Here is a 26,928-nt window from a genome sequence, read left to right as displayed (position 1 = left end):
CTCTAAATCTAAGGTTCAGTTTGGTAAGGAGAGAAGACTGTCTGTGAAGTGAATCTGAAAGGAGGCCTAAGGCCTAGTCCAGCAACCACGCATCAGCTACAGGTTAACCCCACTACCCAGGTGAAAGTTAAAGCCTTGAGGTAAGCCTACAGTCTCTGGGATTACGTCAGTCAAGTTAGTCCAGTCCAATTATAGCGTGGGCTGCATACCAGTCAAGTCTATTATATACAGCACAATCAACTATAAGTCCCAGCAAGCCAATAAGCTTCACTAAGTTCACCCTGCAACTCCTTCACGTTAATCTGAGCTGTAACAGATTATAACATCTTTCCAACCTCAGTAAAGTAAGCCAGTTAACTGTAACCTTGTGTCGGAGTGATTATTTGCCCTGTGCCTGGCACAGGTGAAGTTGGGCTACCTCAGGTGGTGTATAGGTCAACCACGCCATGGCGTCACAATAAGGTTAATTACACATTACACCATCCAACACCACATTTCTACCAAACAATGGCTAAGAAGTCCACCATGTGTGAATATATGCTAGAAAACAGAAATGCAGGTGTATATCACAAAATGTGTTACTTATTCATTCTACTACAAAAACAGGTGCACTACTGTGGTGGATGTAACAATGACATTAGCTAACCCTCAAAACTGATATAAAATTGAGACATTAGCCAGCCTCACATGTGCACCTGAACGCTACCTATACATGATAATACAGGCACATTAGTATAACATTTCAGAGTAAAAACTACTACAATGACGTGGTCTAAGATGATAGGCAGGAAGTGATAAGCAAGAAAACTTATATAAAATTGATATGCAAGGAGGAGATGATGGCACTCACGATTCTGCAGTAAAAAATCTTTATTGTAGTCAGGTCGTCTCACAGGTATGGCCATACCTGTGAGACAACCTGACTACTATAAAGATTTTTTACTGCAGAATGGTGAGTGCCATCATCTCCTCCTTGCATATCGATTTGCACACTCATGTAAGATTGAGCACCATGAAGCAGATATATCACTGGATTGAGATACATGCTGAGAAGGATCCATAACTACCCATACAGGTGCACAGCAGTGCCGATTGCTATTTGTCTTTGCATTGCGACCTAACTTTAGACCTGCCTGTGCATGATAAGCAAAAAACAGGGGCCAGTGCGCAATTACAAAAGCTTTTGGTCCGACTTACAGACTGCTCCCAGTGTTACCTCCAGTGTGAGTGAGCACACATACAATGGGAGGAGGGAGGCAGGCTATAAGCCCCACCCAAGTAGGCTGATGAGTTGCCGGCCTCACATGTGCACCTGAATGCTACCTATACATGATTATACAGGCGCATTATTATAACATTTCAGAGTAAAAACGACTACAAGAGCAACAGACCACAAGTGTAGGACTTGCTCTCCCTTAGTATAAATGCCCATCTGCATTTTGGTTTTGAGCACTTCCTGCCTATCATCTTAGACCACACCCTTGTAGTCGTTTTCATTCATTCTACTGACAGAAAAATGGGTGCTGTGTAAAGTATAGTATTAACAATAACAGCCATATGTCATGTTTTAGTTTTTACATCATCATAGCTGTATGAGGTCTTATTTTCTACAAGACAAGCCATGGTTTTGATGTGTCAAGTGTAGTTTTTGAGTGTATACATGAGACACTGTATTTCCCTCTAAAAAGTTGAAGAGGTGTTGATAGTGTAACAAAGAGTAGACTTGCCATGTCGGGTAGAGAACAGTGCAGCCCTGAAATGACCCCATCCACTGTCCCTACCTGCTTGGATGATGTGCCCTACACTGTCCCTACACTGGACTAATACCAAATGGGCACGTAAAAGTCAAAATTAGAGCTCTAAAATGAAAAATAAAAACCAGGCCAAATGGTCAAACCGGGAGAGCAATGCAGCACAAAATCGGAACCAGAGGCAGAATAAGCAAAAGGTAAAGGTCAAACCAGGAGTGTGTTAGTTAGTGTAAGGAGTGTGTTAGGAATAATGTTTGGTTGAAATAGGCAGGCAAAATCAGAGTCAGGTAATAAATGCAAAAGGGCAGGATCCAGGGAAGGCTGAGTAAGGGAACGCTAGTGTAGACCTTACCACTCACAGGTGTCTGTGGCCAACACACGTCTGTTTATGCACACGAAGGGGAGGCATGGGACGGGGGTACTGATTGACCAGCTCACCTTAACCATTGCAGGGATGGGCTGTGCCACAAAGCACTGCACTCTTACCCCTAGCAATCTGGAAAACACAGTGCACTGTCACGATGCCGGCTGGCAGGAGGTGGATCCTCTGTGCCAGAGAGGGATAGCGAGGACCGTGCTAGTGGACCGGTTCTAAGACACTACTGGTTTTCACCAGAGCCCGCCGCAAAGCGGGATGGTCTTGCTGCGGCGGTAGTGACCAGGTCGTATCCACTAGCAACGGCTCACCTCTCTGGCTGCTGAAGATAGGCGAGGTACAAGGGAGTAGGCAGAAGCAAAGTCGGACGTAGCAGAAGGTCGGGGGCAGGCGGCAAGGTTCGTAGTCAGGGGAGATAGCAGAAGTTCTGGTACACAGGTTATTAAACACACAAAACGCTTTCACTAGGCACAAGGGCAACAAGATCCGGCAAGGGAGTGCAAGGGAGGAGACTAGATATAGCCAGGGAGCAGGTGGGAGCCAATTAAGCTAATTGGGCCAGGCACCAATCATTGGTGCACTGGCCCTTTAAGTCTCAGGGAGCTGGCGCGCGCGCGCCCTAGAGAGCGGAGCCGCGCGCGCCAGCACATGACAGCAGGGGACGGGAACGGGTAAGTGACCTGGGATGCGATTCGCGAGCGGGCGCGTCCCGCTGTGCGAATCGCATCCCCAACGGCCATGACAGAGCAGCGCTCCCGGTCAGCGGGACCAACCGGGGAGCTGCAGGGAGAAAGACGCCGTGAGCGCTCCGGGGAGGAGCGGGGGCCCGGAGCGCTAGGCGTAACAGTACCCCCCCCCTTAGGTCTCCCCTTCTCTTTGTCCGGTAACTGCCTCCCCTGGGATGAGGACACCGGGAAAGGATGGAGGGATTCCTCAACGGCAGGCAGAGGAGCAGGAGTAGGAATGGGGAGAGAGGGCAGAGGGCGAGACCTGGCACGGGGCAGTGTGACACCAGGACGAGGGCCATGAGGGGACACAGAGGCTTGCCTGATGGGACTGGGAGGGGGGGAGAGGCATTTCCTGTGGCAGGCAGAGTCCTTAATGACCTTAGGGGGACCGGATACAGGAGGAACCACAGGGTCACGGCAGGGAGTACTGGGAACCGGTTGAAGGCAGTCCTTGGAACAAGAGGGACCCCAACTCTTGATCTCCCCAGTGGACCAATCCAGGGTTGGGGAATGGTGTTGAAGCCAGGGTAGTCCAAGGAGAACTTCAGAAGTGCAATTAGGAAGGACAAAAAATACAATTTCCTCGTGATGAGGTCCGATGCACATTAGGAGGGGCTCCGTGCGGTAACGCACGGTGCAATCCAACCTGGCTCCGTTGACCGCGGAAATGTGGAGTGGCTTGACAAGACGGGTCACCGGAATGCGGAATTTATTCACAAAGGACTCCCGAATAAAATTCCCAGAAGCTCCAGAGTCCAGGCAGGCCACGGCTGAGAGGGGAGAGCTGGCTGAAGTAGAAATCCGAACAGGCACCGTGAGACGTGGAGAAGCCGACTTGGCATCAAGAGACGCCACACCCACGAGAGCTGGGTGCGAGCGTGCGTTTCCCAGACGTGGAGGACGGATTGGGCAATCCACCAAAAAATGTTCAGTACTGGCACAGTACAGACAAAGATTCTCTTCCTTACGGCGATTCCTCTCTTCCAGGGTCAGGCGAGACCGATCCACTTGCATGGCCTCCTCGGCGGGAGGCCTAGGCGCAGATTGCAGTGGAGACTGTGGGAGAGGTGTCCAGAGATCTAAGTCTTTTTCCTGGCGGAGCTCTTGATGCCTCTCAGAAAAACGCATGTCAATGCGAGTGGCTAGATGAATGAGTTCATGCAGGTTAGCAGGAGTCTCTCGTGCGGCCAGAACATCTTTAATGTTGCTGGATAGGCCTTTTTTAAAGGTCGCGCAGAGAGCCTCATTATTCCAGGATAGTTCAGAAGCAAGAGTACGGAATTGTATGGCGTACTCGCCAACGGAGGAATTACCCTGGACCAGGTTCAGCAGGGCAGTCTCAGCAGAAGAGGCTCGGGCAGGTTCCTCAAAGACACTTCGAATTTCCGAGAAGAAGGAGTGTACAGAGGCAGTGACGGGGTCATCGCGGTCCCAGAGCGGTGTGGCCCATGACAGGGCTTTTCCAGAAAGAAGGCTGACTACGAAAGCCACCTTAGACCTTTCAGTAGGAAACTGGTCCGACATCATCTCCAAGTGCAGGGAACATTGCGAAAGAAAGCCACGGCAAAACTTAGAGTCCCCATTAAATTTGTCCGGCAAGGACAGGCGGAGGCTAGGAGCGGCCACTCGCCGCGGAAGGGGTGCAGGAGCTGGTGGAGGAGATGGTTGTTGCTGCTGTAGCTGTGACTGTACTTGCTGTAGTTGTGACTGGAGTTGCTGTGTCATGGTGGTCAAGTACGACAGCTGGTGATCTTGTTGCGCTATCTGTTGCGACTGCTGGGCGATCTGACGAGCTTGCTGGGCGACCAGCGTAGGGAGGTCAGCGACAACTGGCAGAGGAACTTCAGCGGGATCCATGGCCGGATCTACTGTCACGATGCCGGCTGGCAGGAGGTGGATCCTCTGTGCCAGAGAGGGATAGCGAGGACCGTGCTAGTGGACCGGTTCTAAGACACTACTGGTTTTCACCAGAGCCCGCCGCAAAGCGGGATGGTCTTGCTGCGGCGGTAGTGACCAGGTCGTATCCACTAGCAACGGCTCACCTCTCTGGCTGCTGAAGATAGGCGAGGTACAAGGGAGTAGGCAGAAGCAAAGTCGGACGTAGCAGAAGGTCGGGGGCAGGCGGCAAGGTTCGTAGTCAGGGGAGATAGCAGAAGTTCTGGTACACAGGTTATTAAACACACAAAACGCTTTCACTAGGCACAAGGGCAACAAGATCCGGCAAGGGAGTGCAAGGGAGGAGACTAGATATAGCCAGGGAGCAGGTGGGAGCCAATTAAGCTAATTGGGCCAGGCACCAATCATTGGTGCACTGGCCCTTTAAGTCTCAGGGAGCTGGCGCGCGCGCGCCCTAGAGAGCGGAGCCGCGCGCACCAGCACATGACAGCAGGGGACGGGAACGGGTAAGTGACCTGGGATGCGATTCGCGAGCGGGCGCGTCCCGCTGTGCGAATCGCATCCCCAACGGCCATGACAGAGCAGCGCTCCCGGTCAGCGGGACCGACCGGGGAGCTGCAGGGAGAAAGACGCCGTGAGCGCTCCGGGGAGGAGCGGGGGCCCGGAGCGCTAGGCGTAACATGCAGCACAAGACAGGAGCTGTGCCGGAGACTGGCATGGGAGTGTGGTCATGTAAGTTCCTGACAGATTGAGAAAAAAAAGTAACAGGAGAAAAGTGAAAATTTTGTCCCAGGAAAGTTCATCATAAATCAATGTCACGTCAGTTATGTTTCTATCACCGCACACATGGGAGATCTCAGCATGTAACGGCTTTGTGCAGAAGAGGGAAATTATAAAAATTTATTAGGGTGTGTGTATCAGGGAAAGGCCAGGAATGAGTACCAGTGAGGCAAAGTACTAGGGAGAACTTTGAGCACAATCAAAGACTCTAATTTACATATGACATTTTTTTTGTGATATGTTATGTGCGGGTGACTCTGCTGGCAGTTTCCCTTAAAGAAAGACAACAGCTGTGCCGCTACCATCCAAGACAGTATATACTGTACATTGTAAACACAAACTTTCCATTGGTTTGGTCAGAAAAAGGAGGTGTATTTGGGGGAAGAATGTATTTATAAAAAACAAATCTAGGCCCTCATAAATCGTAGGAGCTATGTCTTAGAGGAGTAGATTTAATAGAACATGAGCTTTTGCGGCACAAATAAGACTCAACAGCGAAATGACCCAACATTTTAGCTCATCAATCATCTGCACATCTAAAAGCAGAAAAGAAGCATTTGGACATATTACATTAAGATACAATACAGCACATAAAGGAAAGGCAAAATCATTAATTCTTACAAATATCTGGCCAAAATGTATTGACATTTCTTAGAAATAATTCAATTACATATTATAAATGGTGTCGATCTGATGTTTATCCTTCATGTTACAGCACAAAAGAAATAATCACATTGCAAGTGAGTGCAAAAAGAAGCTTTTTCAAATGTTAGTGTGGGAAAATGAAGATTTCAGTTTTGAAAGATGAGTCTACAATGATTTTGTGGGATATGGTTCTCTTAGAAAAGGGAAAAAACTATTACCGACAATGCTAGAATGTTTTATCCTTACACTATATCAAAGAATCAAAAATAAATAAACACTTGTGGGTTTTGCATCGCATGGAGCCAATGTCATAGTTGGGAAAAAGTCTGAATTTGTAGAATTACTCAAGGAAAATCTGCATCAGAATTCTATTATAATCTCGTATTGTTTAAATTACAGATTAGAATTGGCAGTTCATGACATTATTGTGGAAATGAATGCAATAAGCTGTTTTAAGGCCTTTATGGAAAGCATTTACAATGTTTACAGTCAATCTCCCAGAAACGCAAATTAGTTAAATACAGTTGCTGCTTTTTTTGAGAGTTCAGTTGGCAAAAGTTGACTGCCCTATAGACATTCAATGGGTATCGACTGTTTAAGGACAGTACAGGATATATGGAAGAGTTAACCCGCAGAAGGTCAAGGCAGGCGGCAAAGGTACGTAGTCAAATAACATAGCGGAAGGGTCAAAATACATGGGCAAGGCAAACAGACAATTGGGAATGCTTAATCTCAGGCTAGGGGCACTGAAGATTCGGCAGGGAGGAAAAGGCGGAGCTGCCTTATATAATTTTGGCAGAAGGACCAGGCACCAATCAGTGGTGCACTGGCCCTTTTAATTTCCTAAAGCTGGCACGCGCGGGCCCTAGGAGGTGGGGGCGCGCGCTGGGAAGCAGAGGCCAGAGCGGAGGCAGGTGAGAAGCGGGTAGCGAAATGGTTTTAAAATTTGGAAGACAATGTACTCTGGACTGGTACATTGGAGTCGAATTCTGGGGAATTAAAATCAGGGAAAAGGATTAAAATTTAGTGCTCCATGGAAGTGTGATACTCCCTGAAGCAATCCTTAATGCCGAGGCCCGGATGATTGGGGCAAGTGCCGCATTGAGTTGTGGTGTCTTTCCAAATCCCCCTCTTGCGACACACTCTGCATTTTTTCTGGGATCGTCCCTTCTTTCCAGTGTGGGGGACCTCACCTGGAAAGTGTTGGCCTGGAACAATCCGGGAAACCGAAGTTCCAGAGGTGCTCGGACCCACTCCTTGGCGGTGACCAAAGATGAGGGCTTTAGAACATCCTCTTGGAACTCCAGGAATGTCTCAGTGTTGCTAGCGTGCTGGGACAGTACAAAGGAGTTATAAATCGCAACCTGTACCATGTAGACCGCAACATTTTTGTACCATGCCCGTGTTTTGCGCATGGCATTATATGGCTTGAGGACTTGATCAGAAAGTCATCAACTCCCCCCATATACCGATTGTATTCCAGAATACAATCGGGCTTGAGGACCGGTCCCACAGTACCTTGCACAGAGACAGGGGTGCTGCCGTTCCCATTAATTGTGGACAGCATAAGTACATCCCTCTTGTTTTCATGGGAAAAGGCACGGACTCACCCCCGGGAATGGGAGTCTGTAGGGGATAGGAAGGAAGGCCTCTTTGATTCTTCTGGATTGTCCCACAAGCGAGCATGGATATGGCGGCAAGGGATGTGAAGAGAGGGATACTAGTGTAAAAGTTATCCACCTAAGGTGGTAACCTTTATCTAGAAATGGGTGCAAAAGGAGGAGGCAGACCACCACAACTCCCAGCATGCACTTATGGGCATGCTGGGACTTATGGTTTTGCAACAGCTGGAGGCACATTCTTTCTATGGAAAAGTGTACCTTCAGCTGTTGTGTAACTACAACTCCCAGCTTGCACAAACAGCTTAAGTGCATGCTGGGAGTTGTAGTGTTGCATCTGCTGGTTGCATAACTACAACTCCCAGCATGCCCGTTGGCTGTCGGTGACTGCTGAGAGTTGTAGTTTTGCAACAGCTGAAGGCACACTGAGTTAAGTAGCAAACCATTGTGTCTCCAGCTGTTGCATAACTACAATCCCCAGCATCCCCAGCCAAAGTAGTATGCCTCCCGCTGTTGCAGAACTACAACACCCAGCATGCCCTTCCGCTGTCCGTACATGCTGAGGGTTGTAGCTTTTGCAACAGCTGAAGGCACACTGGTTGCAAAACACTGAGTTTGTTGCCAAACTCGGTGTTTCACAACCTGTGTGTCTCCAGCTGTTGCAAAACTACAACTCCCAGCATGCACTGATAGACCGTACATGCTGGGAGTTGTAGTTTTGCAACAGCTGGATGTCCCCCCCCCCCCCCCCCCAATGTGAATGTACAGGGTACACTCACATGGGCGGAGGATTACAGTAAGTATCCGGCTGCAAGTTTGAGTTGCAGCAAATTTTCTGCTGCAGCTCAAGCTGCCAGCGAGAAACTACTGTGAACCCCCCGCCCGTGCGACTGTACCCTAAAAACACTACACTAACACACAATAAAATAAAAAGTAAAAAACACTACGTATACACATACCCCTACACAGCCCCCCTCCCCAATAAAAATGAAAAATGTCTGGTGCGCCACTGTTTCCAAAACGGAGCCTCCAGCGGTTGCAAAACAACTACTCCCAGTATTGCCAGATAGCCGTTGACTGTCCAGGCATGCTGGGAGTTTTACAACAGCTGGAGGCACCCTGTTTGGGAATCATTGGCGTAGAATACCCCTATGTCCACTAATTATACCAAGTCCCTAATTTAGGCCTCAAATGCGCATGGCGCTCTCACTTTGGAGCCCTGTCGTATTTCAAGGCAACAGTTTAGGGCCACATATGGGGTATCGCCGTACTCGGGAGAAATTGCCTAACAAATTTTGGGGGGTATTTTCTGGTATTACCCTTTTTAAAAATGTAAAATTTTTGGGAAAACAAGCATTTTAGGTAAAAAAAATATATATTTTTTTACATATGCAAAAGTCGTGAAACACCTGTAGGGTATTAAGGTTCAAATTACCCCTAGTTACGTTCCCCGAGGGGTCTAGTTTCCAAAATGGTATGCCATGTGGTTTTTTTTTGCTTTCCTGGCACCATAGGAGCTTCCTAAATGCGGCATGCCCCCAGATCAAAATTTGCTTTCAAAAAGCCAAATGTGACTCCTTCTCTTCTGAGACCTGTAGTGCGCCAGCAGAGCACTTTTCACCCCCATATGGGGTGTTTTCTGAATCGGGAGAAATTGGGCTTCAAATTCTGGGGGGTATTTTCTGCTATTACCCTTTTTAAAATTGTAAAAATTTGGGGAAACCAAGCATTTTAGGTAAAAAAATATATATATTTTTTTACATATGCAAAAGTCGTGAAACACCTGTAGGGTATTAAGGTTCACATTACCCCTTGTTACGTTCCCCGAGGGGTCTAGTTTCCAAAATGGTATGCCATGTGTTTTTTTTTATGCTGTTCTGGCACCATAGGGGCTTCCTAAATGGGGCATGCCCCCAGAGCAAAATTTGCTTTCCAAAAGCCAAATGTGACTCCTTCTCTTCTGAGACCTGTAGTGTGCCAGCAGAGCACTTTTCACCCCCATATGAGGTGTTTTCTGTATCGGAAGAAATTGGGCTTCAAATTTTGGGGGGTATTTTCTGCTATTACCCTTTTTAAAAATGTAAAATTTTTGGGAAACCAAGCATTTTAGGTAAAAAATATATATATATTTTTTTACATATGCAAAAGTCGTGAATCACCTGTGGGGTATTAAGGTTCACTTTACCCCTTGTTACGTTCCCTGAGGGGTCTACTTTCCAAAATGGTATGCCATGTGTTTTTTTTGCTGTCCTGGCACCATAGGGGCTTCCTAAAGGTGACATGCCCCCCAAAAACCATTTGTCGCTCCTTCCCTTCTGAGCCCTCTACTGCGCCCGGTGAACAATTAACATAGACATATGAGGTATGTGCTTACTCGAGAGAAATTGGGTTTCAAATACAAGTAAAAATTTTCTCCTTTTTACCCCTTGCAAAAATTCAAAAATTGGGTCTACAAGAACATGCGAATGTAAAAAATGAAGATTGTGAATTTTCTCCTTCACTTTGCTGCTATTCCTGTGAAACACCTAAAGGGTTAATACACTTACTGAATGTCATTTTGAATACTTTGGGGGGTGTAGTTTTTATAATGGGGTCTTTTATGGGGTATTTCTAATATGAAGACCCTTCAAATCCACTTCAAAACTGAACTGGTCCCTGAAAAATAGTGAGTTTGAAAATTTTGTGAAAAATTTCAAAATTGCTGCTGAACTTTGAAGCCCTCTGGTGTCTTCCAAAAGTAAAAACTCATAAATTGTATGATGCAAACATAAAGTAGACATATTGTATATGTGAATCCAAAAAAAATATATTTTGAATATCCATTTTCCTTACAAGCAGAGAGCTTCAAAGTTAAAAAAAAATGCAAAATTTTCATTTTTTTCATAAAATTTTGGGATTTTTCACCAAGAAAGGATGCAAGTTACCATAAAATTTTACCACTAAGTTAAAGTAGAATATGTAACGAAAAAACAATCTCGGAATCAGAATGATAAGTAAAAGTATTCCAGAGTTATTAATGTTTAAAGTGACAGTGGTCAGAATTGCAAAAAACGCTCCAGTCCTTAAGGTGTAAAATGGCCTGGTCCTTAAGGGGTTAATAACAAGTTAGACTGGTATAAACATACATGCAATTCCTAAGACCCAAGTTACATAAATAATGCACTTTTTTTTCATATGTTTTTTGGAGCTATACCCCTGAATGAAATATATTCCCCCAACTAAATGCTAACTGTATTACAAAAAATAGGTATTCAAAATTCAACATAGTTTGGACCGTCCAAAGAAAATGGACATTTTTAAAACAGGATAACATGTTTATCAACCTGAATCCAGCATATGACTATAGAAAGATGCAAAAAGTATTTACAAAATTACATTCGAAAAAACTAATTCTACTCCTAAATCTATTAACTTTATAAGACCTTTTCATTGAATGGTACATGTAAACGTCACATTCTCTTTATAGATATCAGATAAAGCCAAAGGAACAATGTTTGTCATTGCCATGTGTACTCTAAAAATATGTAGTAACCATAGACACTATTGAACTATAGTAACCCACCACTCTCTATAGTCACAGAGCATTAACTCAGATGAGTAAATTATCCTCAGATATCCTCCTTTGAAAAAACACACCATCTATTCTGAACAGTTAGTCTAGCCTCTAAGGGGTTATACAAGGTTTATAGAAAAGGGTTATACAAAGCTTAAAAACAAACCCGCGCCACACCTGTTTAGAGGTAATGTGTGATATTACAGCTCAGCCCCACTAACTTGAATATACTTAAAGGGGTACTTCGGTGGAAAACTTTTTTTTTTAAATCAACTGGTGCCAGAAAGTTAAACAGATTTGTAAATTACTTGTATTAAATAATCTTAATCCTTCTAGTACTTATTAGCTGCTGAATACTACAGAGGAAATTCTTTTCTTTTTGGAACACAGAGCTCTCTGCTGAATCACGAGCACAGTGCTCTCTGCTGACATCTCTGTCCATTTTAAGAACTGTCCAGAGTAGGAGAAAGTCCCCATAGCAAAGATATGCTGCTCTGGACAGTCCCTAAAATGGACAGAGATGTGCTCGTGACGTCAGCAGAGAGCACTGTGTTCCAAAAAGAAAAGAATTTCCTCTGTAGTATTCAGCAGCTAATAAGTGCTGGAAGGATTAAGATTTTTTTAATAGAAGTAATTTACAAATCTGTTTAACTTTCTGGCACCAGTTGATTAAAAAAAAAAAAAAAAAAGTTTTCCACCGGAGTACCCCTTTAACCTGTCTATTGATAGGTATAGTGTAACTGCAGCAAGGGTGCTATATAAATAATAATAACAATAATAATAATAATAATTATTATTATTATTATTATTATTATTAATAATAATAATAATAATAATAATCATTAGTGTAATTTCTGTTTCCATCCATAGATGTGGCCAGATCCAATGTTACGAGCAAGTTTGTCCAGCCAAAAATAGGTAAGCTGGCAGTGCTTTACTTTAAAAGACTTTCTAGTATGGGCAATCTGCACTCTTGGCCCCTGTGTCATGGCACCATATGCTTATAGCATAGGCTCCAATGAAAAATACAGAGGAGATGGACTCCTGTAAAAGACAGTTGTCCCTGCTTTGCCCAAAGAAGCTTTGCTGCAGATGTAGTGTTGCAACTACAACGTTGGCACTGTATTTATGTGTCTTATAGTGTTGTTCATGCAATTATTTTCACTTTGATGTGACAATTTAGCTTCCTTTGCTGTGCAGCGTTTACTGTAACATTTAAAGGGAAACTATCAGCAAGTTCGAAGAATCTAACCTGCTCACATAGGATAATAGGGCAGGGGATACTGATTAACAATGTGTCTTTATTATCCCGCTCCACTGTGCCATTTTTGTATAACATCATATTTTATTAATATACTTATGAGAACATTCAGTGCACTGGAGGTGTTACATTACCCCTAGGTGCAAGCTCCCGCCCGCACACTGCTCTAACAGCACCGCCTCTTGAATAATCATCTGCCCTTCAGCAGGGATTTTACTCAGGGCTGTTAGTCACTGCAGAGGGACAGATAGATATTTATGGGAAGATGCTGTTACAGCAGTGGGCGAAAGGGCAGAGTGATGCAGGTAGGAGTAAAATAATGCCCCCAGTGCACTGAGCCAGCCGCCTGCTCTTGTAACAGAGCCTTCTTATGAATATTTATCCTAAGAGTAAAGCCCCCAGTGCATCAAACATTTTCATTAGCATATTATTACAAATTAATATTAGACAAAAAACAAGGCAGTGGAGAAGGATAATAAAGGTACATTGTTATACAGTGATGCCTGCCCTTTAAGCCCCTATCAGTAGGTTAGATTCTTCTAACCTGCTGTAAGTTCCCTTTAAGTATTTTATTACATTTATTGAACATTTATTTCTCCAGTCATTTTATGATCTTTTAGGGTTTATATATTTATGTAACAAAAATATAAACCTGTATATATTAATATATCTCAGAGCGCTGGGGGATACTGTGGATAATGAACTCTGCTGCACCACTCCAGTACGCTTCCCTGTATAGTGTACTAATAGGCACAAAAGTAGAAAATACATCCTGAAGAAGGAAGTCCGTAGCATTTTCGAAACGCATCGATCAAGCCTTGTGGACCCTACGTGTCTCCATAAGTGAAGTCACTATCTACGGCTCATTCCATCAAGCCACTTGCAGCGAGGACGCAGTCCGGTTAAGGCGCTACCGGCCGGAGTGCTCTCCCACTGCCCCGCCTGAAGATCGGTAACCCCACCGGAACAGATCACCATTATCAGAGGACAACAGATACCCATCGTAATTAGGAATAGTCAGTCTGATGTCGCTAGCCCCCACTGGCGGAACCCCCGCGATCAGTCATCTTATCCCCTATCCTTTGGATAGGGGATAAGATGTCTAAGCGCCGGAGAACCCCTTTAAACCCTGGATTTAAGTGCTGCAAGGCAACAGTGTTAACCACATAGCCACCATGCTGACCTATAAACTAAGGTATACGTTAAACAAAAATATTTGGAACCCTATTTGGACACAATGTTTTACGGTCTAAATTAATATTGCATAAAATAATTCTTATTGTGTTTCTGAAAGCCTAGAGCTGAAGAGAAATCACGCGCTACAATTTAAAACTTCCATTAGATATGCTATTTGTGTTATGGACCCTAAACATGTTTTTTCTGTATTGTTGTTGTGGGTTTGTCGCTTTCATTATTTGTATGCTTCTCTTGTATTTGTTTTATTCATTTCTTTTATTTTTTCTCTCTCAAAAGTGCCTTTTATTTGTTACACAAAAGAGATGTATTATTGCAATTCTCCGAGTGGAAGATTTAGGACTGTGTGGGCGTCATTAGTGGAAATTACTGGCACCCAACAATATGAACATGCCATGCATTACTGCATAAAGGTGTGTTCTGTTTGTTTTATCACATAAAGCCAATTGAGGTCACTAGTAGAAGATAATAGATCACCTTGTTCTGTATGTATTGAAGAATTATTTATACTTGATCGTCATAGCTGGAAAGTTGATGACCAATGTTCACCCTCTCTATCTTTAATCACTTTGAATGTTAATTAGTTTTATTAAGCCTTCTGTAAATTTACTGTATCTGTCATCTCTTGTTTCTGTAGATTGCGGAGTATCAGATAAGCCTGCGATGTGAAATGATATGCTATTAACTCATAAAGTTTCTCTTGTTTAAACAAAGATATAATCATCAAGAGTTTTTGTTTAGTGATACAATGAAGCAAAAGATCGTCATAATGTTTACTGTATATTTATGATATTTATTTAAAACTGATCAACATGTAAAATATGTAGTGGCCTTAAATAAATTATTATTGTAAAAAGCATGAGACTATTAGTAAAACAATCAGAAACCCTCAATATCAGGGGCAAGGTTTACAGATCATAGATTTATTGGCATTTATATCATTTATATATATATTACATCATGTATTTAACCATAATTTTAGGACTTTTTTTTTTTAACGTGTACCTGCTATTTGCAAAAACCTTTTATAAAATGTATATATGTGGTTAAAAAAAAATGCTGTTCCTGCAGTTATTTCCTGTGTGTCCCTATGAGGAGTCCAAATACAGGAAGTGAGGGCAGGACAGGCAGGACTCTGTACAGGCACCTGGCTTGTCAATCATCCGGCTGGGCGAGCTGGGAGCGTGTCATAGAGCTTCACTGCACAGGGCTCTGCTTGTCTTCCCACACATCCTGTATTTTGTCTTGTCCCTGCAAGGACAAGACAGCATTTTTCAGATATAAATATACATATTTTTAACCAATGTATATTACAAATATACATATAATGTTATCTTTATTATATAAATATTTTTTTTAAATCACAGGTACACTTTAAAAAAATATGCAAAACGGAAGGTTAAAAATCCAAATCATACATTTATTTTATCTTCCAAGACAACTCAAATAACCCCTGTCCAAATGCCCAATGTCACGATCCCGGCTGGTAGGAGGTGGATCCTCTGTGCCAGAGAGGGATTGGCGAGGACCGCGCTAGTGGACCGGTTCTAAGTCACTACAGGTTTTCACCAGAGCCCGCCGCAAAGCGGGATGGTCTTGCTGCGGCGGTAGTGACCAGGTCGTATCCACTAGCAACGGCTCAACCTCTCTGACTGCTGAAGATAGGCGCGGTACAAGGGAGTAGACAGAAGCAAGGTCGGACGTAGCAGAAGGTCGGGGCAGGCAGCAAGGATCGTAGTCAGGGGCAACGGCAGGAGGTCAGGAACACGGCTAGGAACAAACAAGGGAACGCTTTCACTAGGCACAAGGGCAACAAGATCCGGCAAGGGAGTGCAGGGGAAGTGAGGTATAAGTAGGGAGTGCACAGGTGGAAACCAATTAAGCTAATTGGGAAGATTGGGCCAGGCACCATCATTGGTGCACTGGCCCTTTAAATCGCAGAGACCCGGCGCGCGCGCGCCCTAGGGAGCGGGGCCGCGCGCGCCGGGACAGGACCGACGGAGAGCGAGTCAGGTACGGGGACCGGGGTGCGCATCGCGAGCGGGCGCCACCCGCATCGCGAATCGCATCCCGGCTGGAGGCGGGACCGCAGCGCACCCGGTCAGTGGATCTGACCGGGGCGCTGCAACAACGAGGATGAGGCGAGCGCTCCGGGGAGGAACGGGGACCCGGAGCGCTCGGCGTAACAGTACCCCCCCCCCCTTGGGTCTCCCCCTCTTCTTGGGGCCAAAGAACCTGAGGAAAAAAAACTCAATTTTTCCGTGATGAGGTCCGATGCACATTAGGAGGGGTTCCGTGCGGTAACGCACGAGACAGTCCAATTTTTCATTGTAAACACAATTGATGTAGAGGGGTCTGGCGAGACTGGTCACAGGGACGTTGAACCTGTTGATAAGAGAGGCCAAAAAAAATTTTCCTGCAGATCCGGAATCCAAGAAGGCCATAGTAGAGAAGGAGAAGGTAGAGGCAGATATCCGCACAGGCACAGTAAGGCGTGGAGAAGCAGAGTTGACATCAAGGACTGTTTCACCTTTGTGCGGAGTCAGCGTACGTCTTTCCAGGCGGGGAGGACGGATAGGACAATCCTTCAGGAAGTGTTCGGTACCGGCATAGTACAGGCAAAGATTCTCCATGCGGCGTCGTGTCCTCTCTTGAGGTGTCAAGCGAGACCGGTCAACTTGCATAGCCTCCACGGCGGGAGGCACAGGAACGGTTTGCAGAGGACCAGAGGAGAGAGGAGCCGGGGAGAAAAAACGCCTCGTGCGAACAAAGTCCATATCCAGGCGGAGCTCCAGACGCCATCCGGAAAAACGCATGTCAATGCGAGTGGCAAGATGAATGAGTTCATGTAGGTTAGCAGGAGTCTCTCGTGCGGCCAGAACATCTTTAATGTTGCTGGATAGGCCTTTTTTAAAGGTCGCGCAGAGAGCCTCACTATTCCAGGACAACTCGGAAGCAAGAGCACGGAACTGAATGGCGTACTCGCCAACGGAAGAAACACCCTGGGCCAGGTTCAGCAGGGCAGTCTCGGCAGAAGAAGCTCGGGCAGGCTCCTCGAAGACACCACGGACCTCAGCGAAGAAGGACTGGACTGTGGCTGTGGCAGGATCATTGCGGTCCCAGAGTGGTGTGGCCCCAGACAAGGCCTTTCCAGAAAGGAGACCACGGCAGAGTCTAGAGTCCTCATCAAATTTGTCCGGCAGAGACAAGCAGGGGTTAGGAGCGGCCGGTTGCTGCGGAGGAGTTGCAGGAGCCGGCGGAGGAGATGGTTGTTGCAGTTGCAGCTGCTGTAACTGTGACTTCAGTTGCTGTGTCACGGTGGACAAGTATGCCAGCTGGTGATTTTGTTGGGTGATCATCGTGAAAATGTCGGCAAGACTTGACAGCGGCACCTCAGCGGAATCCATGGCCGGATCTACTGTCACGATCCCGGCTGGTAGGAGGTGGATCCTCTGTGCCAGAGAGGGATTGGCGAGGACCGCGCTAGTGGACCGGTTCTAAGTCACTACAGGTTTTCACCAGAGCCCGCCGCAAAGCGGGATGGTCTTGCTGCGGCGGTAGTGACCAGGTCGTATCCACTAGCAACGGCTCAACCTCTCTGACTGCTGAAGATAGGCGCGGTACAAGGGAGTAGACAGAAGCAAGGTCGGACGTAGCAGAAGGTCGGGGCAGGCAGCAAGGATCGTAGTCAGGGGCAACGGCAGGAGGTCAGGAACACGGCTAGGAACAAACAAGGGAACGCTTTCACTAGGCACAAGGGCAACAAGATCCGGCAAGGGAGTGCAGGGGAAGTGAGGTATAAGTAGGGAGTGCACAGGTGGAAACTAATTAAGCTAATTGGGAAGATTGGGCCAGGCACCATCATTGGTGCACTGGCCCTTTAAATCGCAGAGACCCGGCGCGCGCGCGCCCTAGGGAGCGGGGCCGCGCGCGCCGGGACAGGACCGACGGAGAGCGAGTCAGGTACGGGGACCGGGGTGCGCATCGCGAGCGGGCGCCACCCGCATCGCGAATCGCATCCCGGCTGGAGGCGGGACCGCAGCGCACCCGGTCAGTGGATCTGACCGGGGCGCTGCAACAACGAGGATGAGGCGAGCGCTCCGGGGAGGAACGGGGACCCGGAGCGCTCGGCGTAACACCCAATATGGACATCTTAAAAGGAGTCCCCCTAAATGGATATCATATCATACCCCATTCCCTCTGTGGTGGCGCTATTTCACATAACAAAATCAACAGTTTTTATGCTACTTACACAGCATTAGTAAATTAGTCCCAATAACTTGTAATGTGCATTTTACATTAAAATATCGTTTGTATTAGCCTATTGTGTCTCTTATAGGGGATGTGTCGTGAGAAAATTAGATTGTTTGAATTAAAGGGGTTATCCACCATAAGGTGATTTTAGTACGTACCTGGCAGACAGTAATGGACATGCTTAGGAAGGATCTGCGCTTGTCTTGGGGTTAAATGGCTATGTTGTGAGATTACATTTAGGCTAGGTTCAGACTAAGGAATTTCCGCTCGCAATTCCTCTTTGAAATTGCAGGTAGAAATTCTGCTTGCTAAAATGTATAGTGTAGTGAATGGGTTTCCGTTCACAAATTCACACTTCGGAATTTGTGAAGCGGAATTTGTGAACGGAAAATTCTCTTGGAAATTTCCGCCTGAAGAAAGGGGTTGCTCTTTCTTCAGGCGGAAATCCGCGCGGAATACATTGCAGTCTATTGGAGACTGCAGTGTCCGCACGGTCCTAGCGCTGACTGATTCAGTCAGCGCTGGCCGCACTCGGAATCCCCGGGCGGAAATGTTCTGCCCGGAGATTCCATAGTCTGAACCTAGCCTAACACTGTGGCTAGCTGTTTGTGAACTGGTATTTCCTGTTTGACTTTTCTTTTTTTGACTACAAATACCACAATTCCATATCCCTCCCTCCCACACATCAGCCACCCCACCCATTAAAACATAAATTAGTTGCATCCATTTAAATCAGTGTGGTTTTCAATCAGGGTGCCTACAGCTGTTGCAGATTGATCTCTCTCCCACCAAGCGATCCTTCCACCCATTGAAGCAGACAGGCTCCCTGTCATCAGCTGACTAGTGAGTCAGGTCTCGGCCGCATTGCAAGCTGGGAAAAATCTGAGACAACAGTCATTTTGTATGCTGATAAAAATAAATATTGGAGTGAAAATCACAGAAGAATTGTGAGAAAACCATCACACACAGGTACAGACACTATATTATAAACTACACTAACTTTACAGCCCCTGTAGCATAGTCAAATAAATAAAAATCCTGGAATACCCCTTTAAGTTTTTATTTTAAACATTATTATTTAGTTTATGTGATGTTGTTTCAATTTTTCCATTTTACCACTCATATTACAAAATAATTCTGAAATCTTGCAGTATTCATCCTGGCCACTAGACCTAACAAGAAGCTTTTTGCTCTGTAGAGAAAATCTTTGATCAGTTTGATAATTATCATCACAGGCAGAAGGAGTATACTGGAAGGTGATACGAGTATAAAGATAGGAGGGAGTCAGGCCATTCACAATAGATGATAGTCCCAGCTCCCTCCTCTGACTCAGAGCATGCCTAGAAAACACTCCTATAAAAATCAATAGGGTCCTCTCCAGTTTATTGTTCATATGTCCCTGGGGATTGTGTAAAGCATATCTCTAAATGCTGTTCACAGAGCAGAGCAGTAGCTCAGGTTACATGGCTTCCTTCATAATAATGTACAAAAAGAAAATACAAAAAAGAACATGTTTCATTATCAGTTTTTTTTCTTTTTGGTGACACATTCTCTTTATGAAACTTTAAACTTTGTGTTAAATATTTTCCTTTTTATGGGAAAACCCATCCCGAAAAATTCTGTCCATTAGGGGTCTCCATTCTAAGTAAATTACTGTTGTCCATCTGTCTCTATGTTCCCACCGACTGTAGCAATGCTCCTACACAGGAAGTGAAAGTGGGCTTGGCACTGTGGTGTATGGTCTGTCAATCACTTTTCAGAGCATCGCACAGTGTGAGAGCAGGCAGAGCAGTGGCCATGCTTTTAATGACAGAGTGGGGACAGCAGACTAAGAGGCTGAACAGCTGTCAGTAGTGTCTGCCATTTCCTACACAGACAACCCTGCAGCCTCTTTCATAACTGGTAAAAACATGGTGAAGGTGAGGGTAGAATAGTTGGAGTGGTATACTGCAGCTGTGTGTGTGTGCAGCAAAACTGAGTGTATGGCTAAACTGAGTGTGTGTAGTTGAGCTGTATGTGTAGTAGAGCTAAGTGTGTATGGCTCAGCTGTGTGTGCTGTAAAGTTGAGTGTGTGTATGACTGAAATGTGTGTGTAGCAGAGGTAAGTGTGTATGACTGAGCTATGTGCGCAGTAGAGCTGAATGTGTGTGTATGGCTAAGCTGTGTGTGTAGGGGAGCTAAGTGTGTATGGCTCAGCTGTGTGTGCAGTAAAGTTGAGTGTGTGTATGACTGAAATGTGTGTGTAGCAGAGGTAAGTGTGTATGACTGAGCTATAGCTGAGCTATATGTACAGTAGAGCTGAGCATGTATATGGATGAACTGTCTTGTTCAGTGATTCTTCTAATGTGTATTTGAGTTTCTTTACTTCCCTTCTCTGTGTAGCTACTGCAGAGATAAACAGAGAGGGGAGCTGTAGAGAGGAGCATTGTAGCTGATTGGCTGCTGCTGTCAATCTGGCAACTAAAGAGGCAGGAAGTTTACAGCAGTGAGGGCCAGCATAACTAATGCTTGGAAACGCCCAAAGAGATCAGGAGAACAGCAGATGCCTATGAAGGAAAACAGGGAAGCTTACAGCAACAGAAAAGCCAAAAAAAAAAAAGGCTGGACATGCTCAGAGACCGTTACCAAGTATGTCTGCAGTGTTTTTTTTTTTGTTTTGTTTTGTTTTTTGGCTCAGTAATGACAGGTACGCTTTAAGGAAAGAAAAAACTAAAAGTGAACTGACATTTTCAGAAAGTTGTTCACATTTGCTAAAAACATTGCTCCTTTAATGAACCATTCCTATAAATGGACGTTTAAACTGAAATTGAATATAAAATACCAATTTCCAAAGGTATTTTAAAAAAATGCAAATCTGTATCCAGAAATGTAATCAGTCACCAACCAAAATGCCAGGTAAACATTTCCTTACGTTCAACCAAATCACTGCTTGGAAAATGTAATATGAATTTTCATAGCTGAAAAGTATCTTTTATGTTTCAGGCAGTTCATTTAAAAGGCCATTTTCTGTATTAAAAAGTATAATGAAAACTATTCATAGGAAGATTAAGGTAGGAGCCTGTTTTTTCTACTTTTTTTTCTCCACATATGCCGGTCTTAGGTAAATGTAAGATATTTAAATCATGTGAAACACTTTTATTATTAAATGTTAATCAAGTCAGGTTCAATATATTAGGGTTTGCTATCCAGCTTAGGCATTGAAGCATGCCAGACCTTTACATTTTCACCTCTTACAATAATACAGTTTGGCACATTGTAATAGGTATATGGCTGGGTGACTACATCAGTACCGAACGTGTAATACACAATTTGAAGTAGGTCATTTCTAAACATTTGTTTCTTAACGTTCCATAACAAAGATCATATGATATCAGCTGACTCATGGCACACTGACCAGCATTAACTTGATTTAGTGTAAATGTTTTATTTTATATTAACATGCATCAAAATAGATATTACAATGCCCTACTACTGTATATAGAACATGTTTGGTTGAAGCCGTTGTAAATGGGAGTGTTAAATGTAAATATGATGGGAATTGAACTATTTGTACGCCAAGGCTTTTATGTATAATAGTTATCTTTATTAGAATGCTTTTAAAATATCAGGAAGGAAAAATAGTTTTTCTGAAATAAAGTGAGCGTGGTTGCCCAATATCCTAGCTCACCTATATGTATATGAACTCCTTGATGCCTGAGCATTTTTGGTTTCTAGTGTTCCTAGCTAATGTGTGCTATTCTGTTTCTGCTTTGCTGGGTATCCTGACCCTCTGTCTCACCACTAGTACCGTTCTGACTCTCCAGTGTATGAATAGGCCTAAAGACAACGCTTCTTTTGCTGATTCTCTAGTGCTTCACCCTGCTCCCATCTGGAACCTTCTAAGCCAATGATATATATGGCTTCTTACCCAGACAGATAATAGCTATAGAAGACTGGAAAAGCTCTGGGGGCTGGGGTGGTGGTGGTGGGGGGGGGGGGGGGGGGTTGGGAGTACATAGTGCAGGGCTCATAGCTTTCCCAGTCTCCTCAAGTGAATATCTGTCTGGCAATCTGGGTGGCCTAGTCTCCTCAGCAGTGATAGGCTTTTCATCCTCCTTGTTCTCCAGTGCTGCCATGCCTTTTTCCTGCCCCGTATTCATGTCTTCTCTCCCCCTCACTCTTCTCTCAGCCTGCAATAAATCTCTCCCCAGCTCACCTTTTGCTCTCTCCTTGCCCATGCACTAACTATTCTCTAAACCTGCCTGCCAGACAGTTAAATCATACTTTACCATGATATTGCTTTGAAGGGTGTATTTTAAAACTCCTGGGCAATCTTCGCAGCCAAAGAGCAACACAATCAGGAGATTAGCATGGACCATAGACGTCCATTGGACTTCCAGTACATCTCTTGGTGTTACTCTCGAGCTGCAGAGACATCCCTAAACTCTACTTTATATTTATTTTCCATATAAGGGACAGGTGAACCAAGTTCAATCAAAATATGTCCAGATGTTCAGAAGTTATGCTGGAACATATATATACACATACATTGAGTTTTCTATGAATAGATAAGAAGACCTTTCATCTGACCATATATGTAACAAATTTGTACCAAACTAGGGACCTAATGTTTTCTTATTTTTATTTTATTTAAACAAATAGGAAATTTGCATTGGTTTCATAAAATGAAACCAGTATTAAAGGCATATTACTATAAAGGGCATATTTTGGTCTCATCATCCCTGACTAAAAATGTCATGTCATGAAAATAATACATAGGAGACTATCCATCACACTGTATTTTATAAAAGCTATCTTTCCATCAAAATGACAGGGACATCATCAATTGCATGTTGTGTCTCCTTAGCGGATCATTTATCAAAGCCTCTCAGCTGTAAATTCAGAAGGTAAAAAATAGTGCAGAAACAGCACTGGATTTATCAAAGAAGAATATTCGGTGGTTTTCAGTTCAACTTATTTTCTTGTGATAAATCCATTTAATTTTTCCTGCACAGCTTAGCAAAAGGCCATTGTGGTTTCATTTACAGAAGGGTGGATATCTCTGCACACGTATACATGAGATACAACAATACTTTGCTGGTCATTTGTTCCTGTAACACTCACGTTTGAGTAGACTGGAACATAGATGATAGTGGATCCGCTGGACCTGTGTGGTAGATGACTCGGACTGTACCAGGGAGCGTAGTCTAAGGTGCCGCTGGTTTTCAGCAGAGCCTGCTGCAAAGCGGGATGGACTTGTTGCGGCAGGCGGCACCCAGGTCGCTACCCCTGACACGGCTCGACCACACAGGCACCTGAGGAGATCGAGGCACAGGTGAGATTAGGCAACTCGTGGTCTGGATAGCATGAGGTAAGGGCATGCGACACAGTAGCGTAGTCAGGAACAGAGCAAATGGTCAGAAGGCAGGCCCGAAGGATGAGGCCAATCCAATGCTGCAGACAATTTATCTGGATCCATCTGCAGGCCCCGATGAGAGACAATGTAGCCAAGAAGTGGAAGACTAGACTTCTAGAACAGGCAATTCTCCAGTTTGGCCTAGAGATGATTCTTCCGTAGTCGCTGAAGAACCAGACGAACATGAGTACGATGTTCCTGTAAGTTGGAAGAGAAGATCAGGATGTCATCTAGGTATATGACAACACAGGTGTAGAGAAGATCACGGAAGATATCATTGACAAACTCTTGAAAAACGGCTGGAACATTGCAGAGACCAAAAGGAATTACGAGATACTTAAAATGTTCATCACGAGTATTGAAGGCCGTTTTCCATTCATCTCCCTTGCGGATACGAATGAGGTTATATGCTCCACGTAAGTCCAACTTGAAGAAGACCTTGGCACCCCGTAGACGGTCAAAAAGTTCTGAGATAAGAGGTAGTGGATAATGGTTCTTGACCGTGATTTTGAAGTCCCCTGTAGTCAATGCATGGATGGAGTGAACCATCCTTCTTCCCTGCAAAGAAGAAACCAGCTCCAGCAGGAGAAGAGGACGGATAAATCCTTTTTGATGATTCACCTGGATATACTCAGCCGTAGCTTTGGTCTCAGGAACCGATAGAGGGTACATCCTTCCAAGAGGAGGAGTGGTACCAGGCAGGAGATCCATAGGGCAGTCGTAAGGACGATGTGAAGGCAGAGACTAAGCCTGTTTCTTGCAGAATACATCAGAGAAATCTTGGTAAGGTGGCGGCAGGCCGGGTAAAGGAGGAAGATGAGAAACAAATTTAGGCTGAACTGGTTGGAGGCAAAGATTTTGACAGGATAGTCCCCAGCAAATTATTTCTCCAGTTTTCCAATCCAGTTGCAGAGAATGGCGTTGCAGTCAAGGAAGGCCAAGAAGAATCTCTGAAGTACAGTGTGGCAGAACATAGAATTCAGTCTTTTCTTTATCCACTTGCATGACGAGAGATTCTGTACGGAAGTGAACCATACAGTCCAGATTTTATCCATTAACAGAGATGAACAAGGGCTTGGCAAGCCAAGTAAGGGGAAGATGATACTTGTGGACCAAAGAAGCATCAATAAAGTCACCTGCTGATCCAGAATCCAAAAATGCTGTAGCGCTGAACGAAGACTTGGCTGAAGCGAGGACTTGTACAGAAATAGTTAAGCGTGGAGAGGTAGTATTCCCACCCAGGGACGCCTCTCCCATGTACCCTAGGTGTGGGCGTTTCCTGGACGTTGTGGGCAAACAGTACAGTCCTTGAGGAAGTGCTCCGGGCTAGCACAATAGAAGCACAAATTCTCACTGCGTCGTGACCTCTCCTGTTGCGTAAGACAAGATCGATCCACTTGCATAGCCTCTTCGGAATGAGGTGCCGGAAACTGAAGAGGTGGAAAAACGGGTGCCAGGCGAGGATATCTCCGTGTTCGGGCAGGTTCCCTCTCTAAGCGCAGTTCCTCCTGTCTCTCAGCAAAATGCCCCATAATGCGTGTGGCCAAGGGATAAGTTCACTCAAAGAAGATGGAAAAACACGTGCTGCGAGGGCATCTTTAATCTTGCTTGACAGTCCTTTTTTGAATTTGGCACACAAGGCCTCATCATTCCATGCAAGTTCCGAGGCTAGAGTGTGGAATTGAACCGTGTAGTCACCAACGGAAGAATTCCCTTGACAGAAGTTCAGCAAAGCCATCTCAGCAGAAGAGGCACGTGCGGGTTCCCCAAAGACATTGCGAAATTCTGCCAAGAAAGCCGACAAATTGGAGGATACCGGATCACCTCGGTCCCAAAGGGGTGTAGCCCAGGCCAGGGCTTTTCCGGACAGTAGACTAATGACAAAGGCCACCTTCGCACGTTCCATCGGAAACTGTTCAGACATGAGCTCCAAGTGCATGGAGCACTGTGTAACAAAGCCTCTGCATAACTTGGAATCTCCATCATATTTAGAAGGTAAAGGCAGATGTAGCTGGGAGCCAGAAGACACTGCAGGAACTGGTGGTGGGAGTGGGCCAGGTTGCGGTACCTGCTGCTGTTGTTGCTGCAAGGCCAATAGCTGTTGCATCATAGCAGACAGTTGGGTAAGTTGCTGCACCTGTCGTGCCAATTGCTGAGACTGATGTACCACAACAGAGTGAAGATCCGCAAACTTCAGGCAGGGGTACCTCAGCGGGATCCATGTCCGGATCTTACTGTAACATTCACGTTTCAATAGACTGAAACACAGATGATAGTGGATCCGCTGGACCTGTGTGGTAGATGACTCAGACCGTACCAGGGAGCGGAGTCTAAGCTGCCGCTGGTTTTCACCAGAGCTTGCCGCAAAGCGGGATGGACTTGCTGCGGCAGGCGGCACCCAGGTCGCTACACCTGGCACGGCTCAACCACACAGGCACAGGAGGGATTAGGCAACTTGTGGCCTGGATAGCAGGAGGTCAGGGCAGGCGGCAAAGAAGCGAAGTCAGGAACGTAGCAAATGGTCAGTAGACAGGCGGCAAAGGAGCAAGGTCAGGTCACAGAGCAAAAGAATCAGATACATGACAAGGCAATACACAGGTATGCTTTCTCTAAGGCTCTAGGGCAACAAAGGGAAGTGTCGGAGGTGGAGGAATTTATCAATGAGCCACAGGTGTTACTTCACTAATGGGCGCACTGGCCCTTTAAATTGTAAAGCTCCGGCACGCGAGCAGAGAGGCACAGGCTGGGGCCGGAGAAGCACCAGGTGATGATGGACTGGAATTCGCATGCGGGCTCGTCCCGCGATGCAAATCCCAACCCCGCCGGCAGCAGCAGGTAACGGGACCATGTGCTCACGGCCAGCATGTGCTGCCGGAGCGCATAGTGTAACAGTTCCACTCTACAAAATCTTCTGAATTAAATTTTTGCCACATTTGTCTATCTGTCACATGTTATAGAATATAGATTGCATCATAGTAGGCCACAAACATGATTATTCTTTTATTCATTTTATAGTGCCAAGATATTCCAAAGCGCTTTACAGAGAATGTCATCACTCACATCAGTAATCTGGAGTATGGTAGGAAACTGGAGTAACATGGGAAGAACTCCATACACTCAATCCCGGACCCCAATGTTGAAAGACAACAGCGCTAACTACTAAGTCCACTAACATGCATGTACATGCTATGTTCCTGTAACATTTTCCCCTTATAGCAATTATCGGGGATTGGACTTTTTTTTTTTTGCATTATTTTTATTTTTTTTAAATCCTGCCCAGCTGGCATCATTTAAAAAAAAAAAAAAAACTGAATTTACCTCCGGCACCTTAAACTGCGACTAAAAAACTTTTAGTTTTTATAGGTACCATTTTAAGGAACCACTTCCTTTTTCCATTTCTTTGAGAAAACAATGTTCAAAATGCAATAATTTTTATCATTCTGTGTGGGGGTAATGTTTTATGTAAAAAGGATGTT

General features: G+C 45.1%; 1 long non-coding RNA gene across 2 annotated transcripts; it reads left to right on the top strand.

The window, feature by feature from the left end:
• Window positions 1–8: 8 nt before the first annotated feature.
• On the top strand, window positions 9–26,928 carry LOC130281791 (uncharacterized). 2 transcript variants are annotated; one of them, XR_008846109.1, is made up of 4 exons: window positions 9–140; window positions 12,219–12,266; window positions 21,040–21,107; window positions 26,468–26,928. It is a non-coding gene; the product is annotated as an uncharacterized LOC130281791 (long non-coding RNA). The 2 variants fall into 2 exon arrangements; XR_008846110.1 differs by lacking the exons at window positions 21,040–21,107; window positions 26,468–26,928 and adding exons at window positions 14,083–14,216; window positions 14,441–14,696.

Source organism: Hyla sarda, chromosome 7, assembly GCF_029499605.1.
Source record: "Hyla sarda isolate aHylSar1 chromosome 7, aHylSar1.hap1, whole genome shotgun sequence".
In the NCBI taxonomy this organism is placed as follows: Eukaryota; Metazoa; Chordata; class Amphibia; order Anura; family Hylidae; genus Hyla; species Hyla sarda.
Note: the sequence above shows the minus strand (reverse complement) of the source record. Positions and strands in the feature narration are given on the sequence as shown.